General features: G+C 33.7%; 2 long non-coding RNA genes across 2 annotated transcripts; one reads left to right on the plus strand and one right to left on the minus strand.

Annotated features, from left to right (window-relative positions):
* Window positions 1-2,608: 2,608 nt before the first annotated feature.
* On the plus strand, window positions 2,609-3,515 carry LOC130459626 (uncharacterized). Its single transcript, XR_008919144.1, has 3 exons — window positions 2,609-2,855; window positions 2,940-2,989; window positions 3,167-3,515. It is a non-coding gene; the product is annotated as an uncharacterized lncRNA (long non-coding RNA).
* A 146-nt stretch (window positions 3,516-3,661) lies between these two features.
* LOC130459983 (uncharacterized) lies at window positions 3,662-4,302 on the minus strand. The gene is made up of 2 exons (XR_008919778.1): window positions 4,183-4,302; window positions 3,662-3,960 (listed from the first exon to the last, which is right to left on the minus strand). It is a non-coding gene; the product is annotated as an uncharacterized lncRNA (long non-coding RNA).
* Window positions 4,303-7,146: the final 2,844 nt, after the last annotated feature.

The following is a 7,146-nucleotide window of genomic DNA, read 5'->3' on the forward strand; positions in this document are numbered from 1 at the left end:
TGGAGGGGACTACACCAAGTTCACCTATGAACTTCCTTAGCCATATAGTTTCCTTTGCTGCTTCATGTGCAGCAATGTACTCCGCTTCAGTTGGAGAATCCGCAATGGTGCTTTGCTTAGCACTTTTCTAGCTTACTGCACCTCCGTTGAGGCAGAAGACAAACCCAGACTGTGATCCGAAATCATCTTTGTCGGTTTGGAAACTTGCGTCCGTATAGCCTTTAACAATTAATTCATCATCTCCACCATAGACCAGGAAATCATCTTTGTGCCTTTTCAGGTACTTCAGAATATTCTTGGCAGCAGTCCAATGTGCCTCTCCTAGGTCTGACTGGTATCTTCTCGTAGCACTGAGTGCATACGCAACATCCGGGCGTGTACATATCATGGCATACATTATTGAACCAATTAATGATGCATATGGAATCCCATTCATTCGTCTACGCTCATCTAGTGTTTTTGGGCACTGAGTCTTGCTCAGAGTCATTCCATGAGACATGGGTAGGTAGCCTCGCTTGGAGTCTGCCATATTGAACCTCTCAAGCACCTTATTGATATAAGTGCTTTGACTGAGTCCAATCATCCTTTTAGATCTATCTCTATAAATCTTGATGCCCAGTATGTACTGTGCTTCTCCTAGATCCTTCATCGAAAAACATTTCCCAAGCCAAATCTTGACAGGGTTCAACATAGGAATGTCATTTCCGATAAGTAATATGTCGTCGACATATAATACTAGAAAAGCAATTTTGCTCCCACTGACCTTCTTGTATACACAAGATTCGTCTGCGTTCTTGATAAAACCAAAGTCACTGACTGCTTCATCAAAACGTATATTCCAGCTCCTTAATGCTTGCTTCAATCCGTAGATTGATTTCTTAAGCTTGCATACCTTTTTAGCATTCTTTGGATCCTAAAAACCCTCAGGCTGTGTCATAAACACTGTTTATGTTAAAATGCCGTTTAAGAAAGCGGTTTTTGACATCCATCTGCCACATTTCTTAATCGTAATGTGCAACGATTGCTAACATTACTCGAATAGACTTTAGCATTGCAACTGGTGAAAAGGTTTCATCGTAATCCACACTGTGGACTTGCCTGTAACCTTTTGCAACCAATCTAGCTTTGAAACCTTCTAGTTTCCCATCCTTGTCCTTTTCAGTTTGAAAACCCATTTGCTTCCTATGGCTTGGTAGCCATCTGGCAAATCGACCAAATCCCAAACTTGGTTTTCAGACATGGAGTCTAATTCAGATTGCATGGCTTCTTGCCATTGCTTGGAGCTAGGGCTCGTCATAGCTTGTTTGTAAGTCGCAGGTTCATCACTTTCAAGTAATAGAACGTCATAGCTCTCGTTCGTCAAAATACCTAAGTACCTTTCCGGTTGAGATCTATATCTCTGCGATCTACGCGGGGTTACATTTCTAGATGGTCCTTGATTCTCACCAGATGCTTCTAAAGATCTCTGAGTTTCATCCTGAATGTCATCTTGAGCATTCTCTAGAGTTTGTTGTTCGACTCGAATTTCTTCGAGGTCTACTTTTCTCCCACTTGTCATTTTGGAAATGTGATCTCTTTCCAAAAAGATACCATCTCGAGCAACAAACACCTTGTTCTCAAATGTATTGTAGAAGTAATACCCCTTTGTTTCCTTTGGATAACCCACAAGGATACATTTGTCAGATTTTGGATGAAGTTTGTTTGAAATTAATCGTTTGACGTATACTTCACATCCCCAAATCTTAAGAAAAGACACTTTTGGAGGCTTTCCAAACCATAACTCATATGGAGTCTTTTCAACAGCTTTAGACGAAGCTCTATTTATAGTGAGTGCAACTGTATTTAGTGCATGCCCCCAAAATTCTATTGGAAGTTCGGCCTGACCCATCATTGATCTAACCATATCTAGCAAGGTTCTATTCCTCCGTTCCGACACACCTTTCCATTGTGGTGTTCCAAGAGGAGTCAATTCTGATAGAATTCCACATTCTTTCAGATGGTCATCAAATTCATAGCTCTGATATTCACCGCCTCTATCAGACCGCAGTGACTTAATGTTCTTGCCTAATTGATTCTCTACTTCACTCTGAAATTCCTTGAATTTGTCAAAGGATTCAGACTTATGATTCATCAGGTAGACATAACCATATCTACTGAAGTCATCAGTGAAAGTGATAAAGTTGCTGAAACCACCTCTAGCATTTGTACTCATTGGTCCACATACATCTGTATGGATTAAACCCAATAGTTCATTTGCTCTTTCTCAAACTTTAGAGAAAGGTTGCTTTGTCATTTTGCCAAGTAAACATGATTTACACTTACCATAAGCCGTTAATGATAGAACTTTTTTTTTCTTTTTTTGAAACTCCGTTTATTATGATAGATATGAACAACACTAGTCAATTGAATTTTGGTTTACCTTTTATTAGTTTTGGACTTTCACTTATGCGGCTTATATACTTTAATACAATGGACATAATAGATTAAACATAAATAAGGATTCATTTTTAACGAGCATATATATGTACTTTTTGATACATGATACTCCGAACATACATACTAGTGTACTACTCCGTAATTCATTTTTCTAACTTTGTTTCCTTTTGTAAATGTTTTTTTTTTTTTTTGGAAATAGCTTTAGCGACGTGGTTCCGGTTGAGGTACCCGGAGATTGCAATTATTTATTTAATCCTGCTTTTTTCATATTTATTTATTATTCTTGTTTTTCCTCTAAAGTTTTATCTATTTTTTCGTAACTCTTGAAATCTTTGTTAGAACATAATTGAATCTCTAACCGGCTTTGGAGGTAACATTATCTTCTCCAATGGGCTCAGAGATCCTTTCAGTAGTGGATCGTAAGTAACATAATAACTTTTAATTTTTTTTTTCAAGAATATTATAATATACTAACTTATAGCTTAAATTTTTATATCATATAGGATTCTACAGGATTTATCGAAGACCACTGTGGCAATTAAAACCACTGAAGGTACGCATGTAGAAACTAGAAACATTAATTGTTTACATTCTTGTTTTGTACTCCGTATAAAAATGGATAATTCCGTGATTGCTTATTTAATAAAATTATATTATACTGTATTTTTTTTAGAGGCAAATTATATTGTATTTTAACATATTTAATATTTGCTCGCTCACAAATATTAAGGTACAACTTGTATGGATATGACATCCTCAAATCTCGATTTTAATGACCCGGAATGGTTGATAGCGCAGAGGAAACAAGAATTGGACATTTTCAAGGACTGGATCGACCATTTCCACCATATCAGTGGATCTTACCCTACAAGTTTTAGTCTATTTATTACTTATTGTTTACAAATTCTTGTTTTCTCATTTATGACCCTTTAGTCTAGGGTTTTTTTTTTGAAACAAAACCACTAATATTTTAATTATTGTATTAATTAATTACCTGAGAAGTTTTTAACCATATGTTGTTTGTTGATTGGTTAATTATTTAGAGGACAAGAATATCAACCATTAGTTATGGCATGTCATTTATATGGTCACAATTAAATATTCTCTATATAAGAACAATTGAACGTGACTTTCAACTAACTCTAAACGAGTTAAGGTAAATATGCATGTGATTGGTTGATGTTAGAAATAAAAGCATATATATTCTAAAGAATAAAAAGTGGAGTAGGAGAAAATAAAACTTTATATTATATAAAAAAAAGACAGAAATAGGGATAAATGAATGGTATTATCATTATTTGGTTAAAAGGTTGACAAAACTTTAATGCCATGTTTTGTATATGGTTCAGACACAACAACACATTCTGGTATTTCTATCACAACGACCATCTGGGCTGCTTGGGCTGGCTTTGCAAAGGTCATTGCATTTGGCCGGGTCACATCCGCCGCCAGGCATTGGGCAACAGCTACTACCGCACGACGACTGTATATGGAACACTGGAGATATTTCCCTGCTAATTCCACCTGTTTAAATGTATCAGCAATATTAGAAACATAATAATAATAATAATAATAATAATAATAATAATAATAATAATAATAATATTTGTAAAATATTTGACTTCCCACTAACTATTTCTAAAATATTTGATTTATAATAATAATAATAATATTATTATTATTTTATGAAATATATTACCCATTGCCAATTTAAATAGGGAGAGTAAAAGTGACATATTCACTAACCGTAGGGCATGCAAACCATCACTAGCACCAAAAGAAGGGGAATAAAAACTGACTTTCCGGCCATATTGAAAAGCTTAATGAAAATGGGAGGTTAATTGAGAGGTTATTTCGGAGGTTAATGATATTTGCTAATGACTTTAGGTCTTTATTTATACTAAAACCATGCATATCTATATTCTTAATTTTTTAAAGATCTTAGAAATAAATTTGTTATTTTAGGAGCCAAATCAGGGTTGATATGATTATATTTAATATTTCCTTTCAAAAATGCATAGTCGGGAGTCATTATTGGTTGGTTTAAGGAAATTGAGATCATGTAGATGTCAATCTTCAAGATCATATACATAACTAATACTTTTTTTTTTGCAAGAAAATTAATTACCAAAAATATTTTAATTGATTTTTAAACAACATCTTAGCTTATTCGATCGCCTCGACATGGTAAAATTCACAATATACAACTTTTTTTTAACTTAATAGCTTGATGATTTGTTCTGTAAAATCAGAATGAATAAGTGAAGAGGGGAGGGGTATTTCGATAACACCACTTTTGGTGACCCCTAGAATAAAACTATATTACCCTCTAAAATTCCACAATTAAATTCAATTAAAAAGCTAATTATTTATTGATTTAAAAATCAAATTATTTATTGATTTTAAAAACTGAAAAGCAATAACAAATCAGGAAAGTTTTTTGGTGCCAGCATTCCGGGCTAATCCCCATACGTGTAAAATTTAATGGTCTAATATTTGGAGATCTTTGACTTTCCATAAAATTAGAAAACCATTATGGCTTTTATTTTCCATAAGAATGGTAAGATATGATTCTGTAGAAAAGATTATAAGCGTATAGTTGTACGTAGTATGTACAAGATCTTTGCTTACGCCAATACATCAATATTAAGTAAAAATACAATTTTAAGTTTTTAATAATTTTGCCTGCATCGCGTGCATATATGATATATATCTCTATTTTATAAGGAAATTTATGAGGTCATTTAAGTAAATGGAATTTTGGTGTCCCCTTTGAAATAGACTATAATACCTTTAATAAGTTTTAATTTAATTTAATTATAATAATTCAAAAAACTGATGATTAACGTGATACTGTAAAAAGTGAAATTTCAATGCACGTGACAACCTAAAGTCAACAACAATTTAATTTAATAACTATACCAAACATGAAAGAAATTATTAAGGAAGTTAAAAAAAATTGGAATTCATCCCTTCAATCTAATATTTTATTATTACCAAATTAAACTTATTCTTACCCATAATCATACCCTAATTTTATATGGTTATACAAGCACTTTGCGGCAAAAAAACGCAAAACAAACGAACAAGTAAAAAAAACACAATCTTTTACGTTTATTTTAGTTAATTTGTTATTAGATTAATTCCTAAATAGATTTTATTACATATAAATATGTATATTTTTTTCTTTAGTTTTAAATAAATTTTCTTACATGTTTTAGAAAATGTACATACTTTTAAGAATGTGTAGTATATAGGACTATGTTTTAATTAACAAATTAGAGAAGAAAGTCATTGAAGTATTATTTTAGTTCATTATGCTCAAACTTTAGTTTAATAACTTAGCACTTAGATTTCCACATAAGATATCGATAATACACTTATAAAAAATGTTAAAAAATTTATAAAACGTTAGAACATATTTGCGTATATATCAAATCAGATTTTTTAAAATATCTGCACACATTGCGTGCATAGAATACTAGTCTATTATATAAGCCAGCTCATGAGGGAAATTTATGTGTCCCCAAAGCCCACACATATTTACCCATGTTTGCAGTATTCTAGAGAACAACATCTCTAAAACCTAGCCCACCTACCTGTTTACTATTGCAAGTCTTATCCCAAGCAACATTACTAGGTTTTGAGCTGTAAGCATGACTACTCTACAGGAAAGCCCTGCAGATTTTAATGATCTCCTGCAGTACATTCTTAGGAAGAATGTAAATCTGAGACCAGTACATGTGCAAGCTGATTAAAGCAGAATTAATGAGCTGCATTCTAGCTGTATAAGGCAGATTCCTAGAGCACCACATCTTAATTCTAGCTGCCATTTTATCCACCAAAATGCGAACAAATAGGGACTCCAAGATACTTGAAAGGCAAATTAATCCTGGTAAAACCAGAAACATCAATAATTCTCTGAATGTCACCATTAGCCATTCCATGACAGTAAATAGAGGACTTTTGCTGATTAGCCTGTAAACCAGAAGTTGTGGAAAACAATTTGAAAGCTTGCAGAAATAGGTTAGCAGAAGGAAAATCACCTTTACAACACAGGATTATATCATCAGCAAAGCATAAGTGTGTAAGCTTAAGCTCTTTACACCTTGGGTGGAACTGGAACTGATTCATGTAACTCATCTTGTGAAGTAGTCTTGACAAATACTCCATACATATAACAAAAAGAAGAGGAGAGATTGGATCACCCTGCCTCAATCCCCTCTGAGATTTGAAGAAACCATGCATAGATCCATTAAGCATCAGAGAAAACATTGGTGTTGAAACACACTCCATAATTAGATCAACAAACTGAGTAGGGAAATCCAAACAAATCAACATTTCCTTGAGAAAAAACCAATCAACAATATCATAAGCCTTTCGCAGATCAATCTTCATCAAGCAACTAGGTTTCACCCCTTTCCTACCATACTGCCTCACAAGATCTTGGACCACCTGTTAGGTTATGATACATATAAACAAATATAAATCATGCAGAAAAACCATAAAAGCCAGGATTCCAAATTAATTGCCACATAACAATTAGCATAATTAGGATGCATACTCTTTGTAGCGTGCCCTCCCTTGCTGCGCCCGAACCGAACAAGAACAATTATTTAGGACTCCAAGTGTCGTCCCTCCGTAGAAAGTCCATAGCACGTCCGGATCCGCCTTAAGATTGACTAACTAGAATGGCCCTTAAGGTACTAT

The sequence above is a fragment of the Spinacia oleracea genome, chromosome 4 (assembly GCF_020520425.1).
Source record: "Spinacia oleracea cultivar Varoflay chromosome 4, BTI_SOV_V1, whole genome shotgun sequence".
Taxonomy (NCBI): domain Eukaryota; kingdom Viridiplantae; phylum Streptophyta; class Magnoliopsida; order Caryophyllales; family Amaranthaceae; genus Spinacia; species Spinacia oleracea.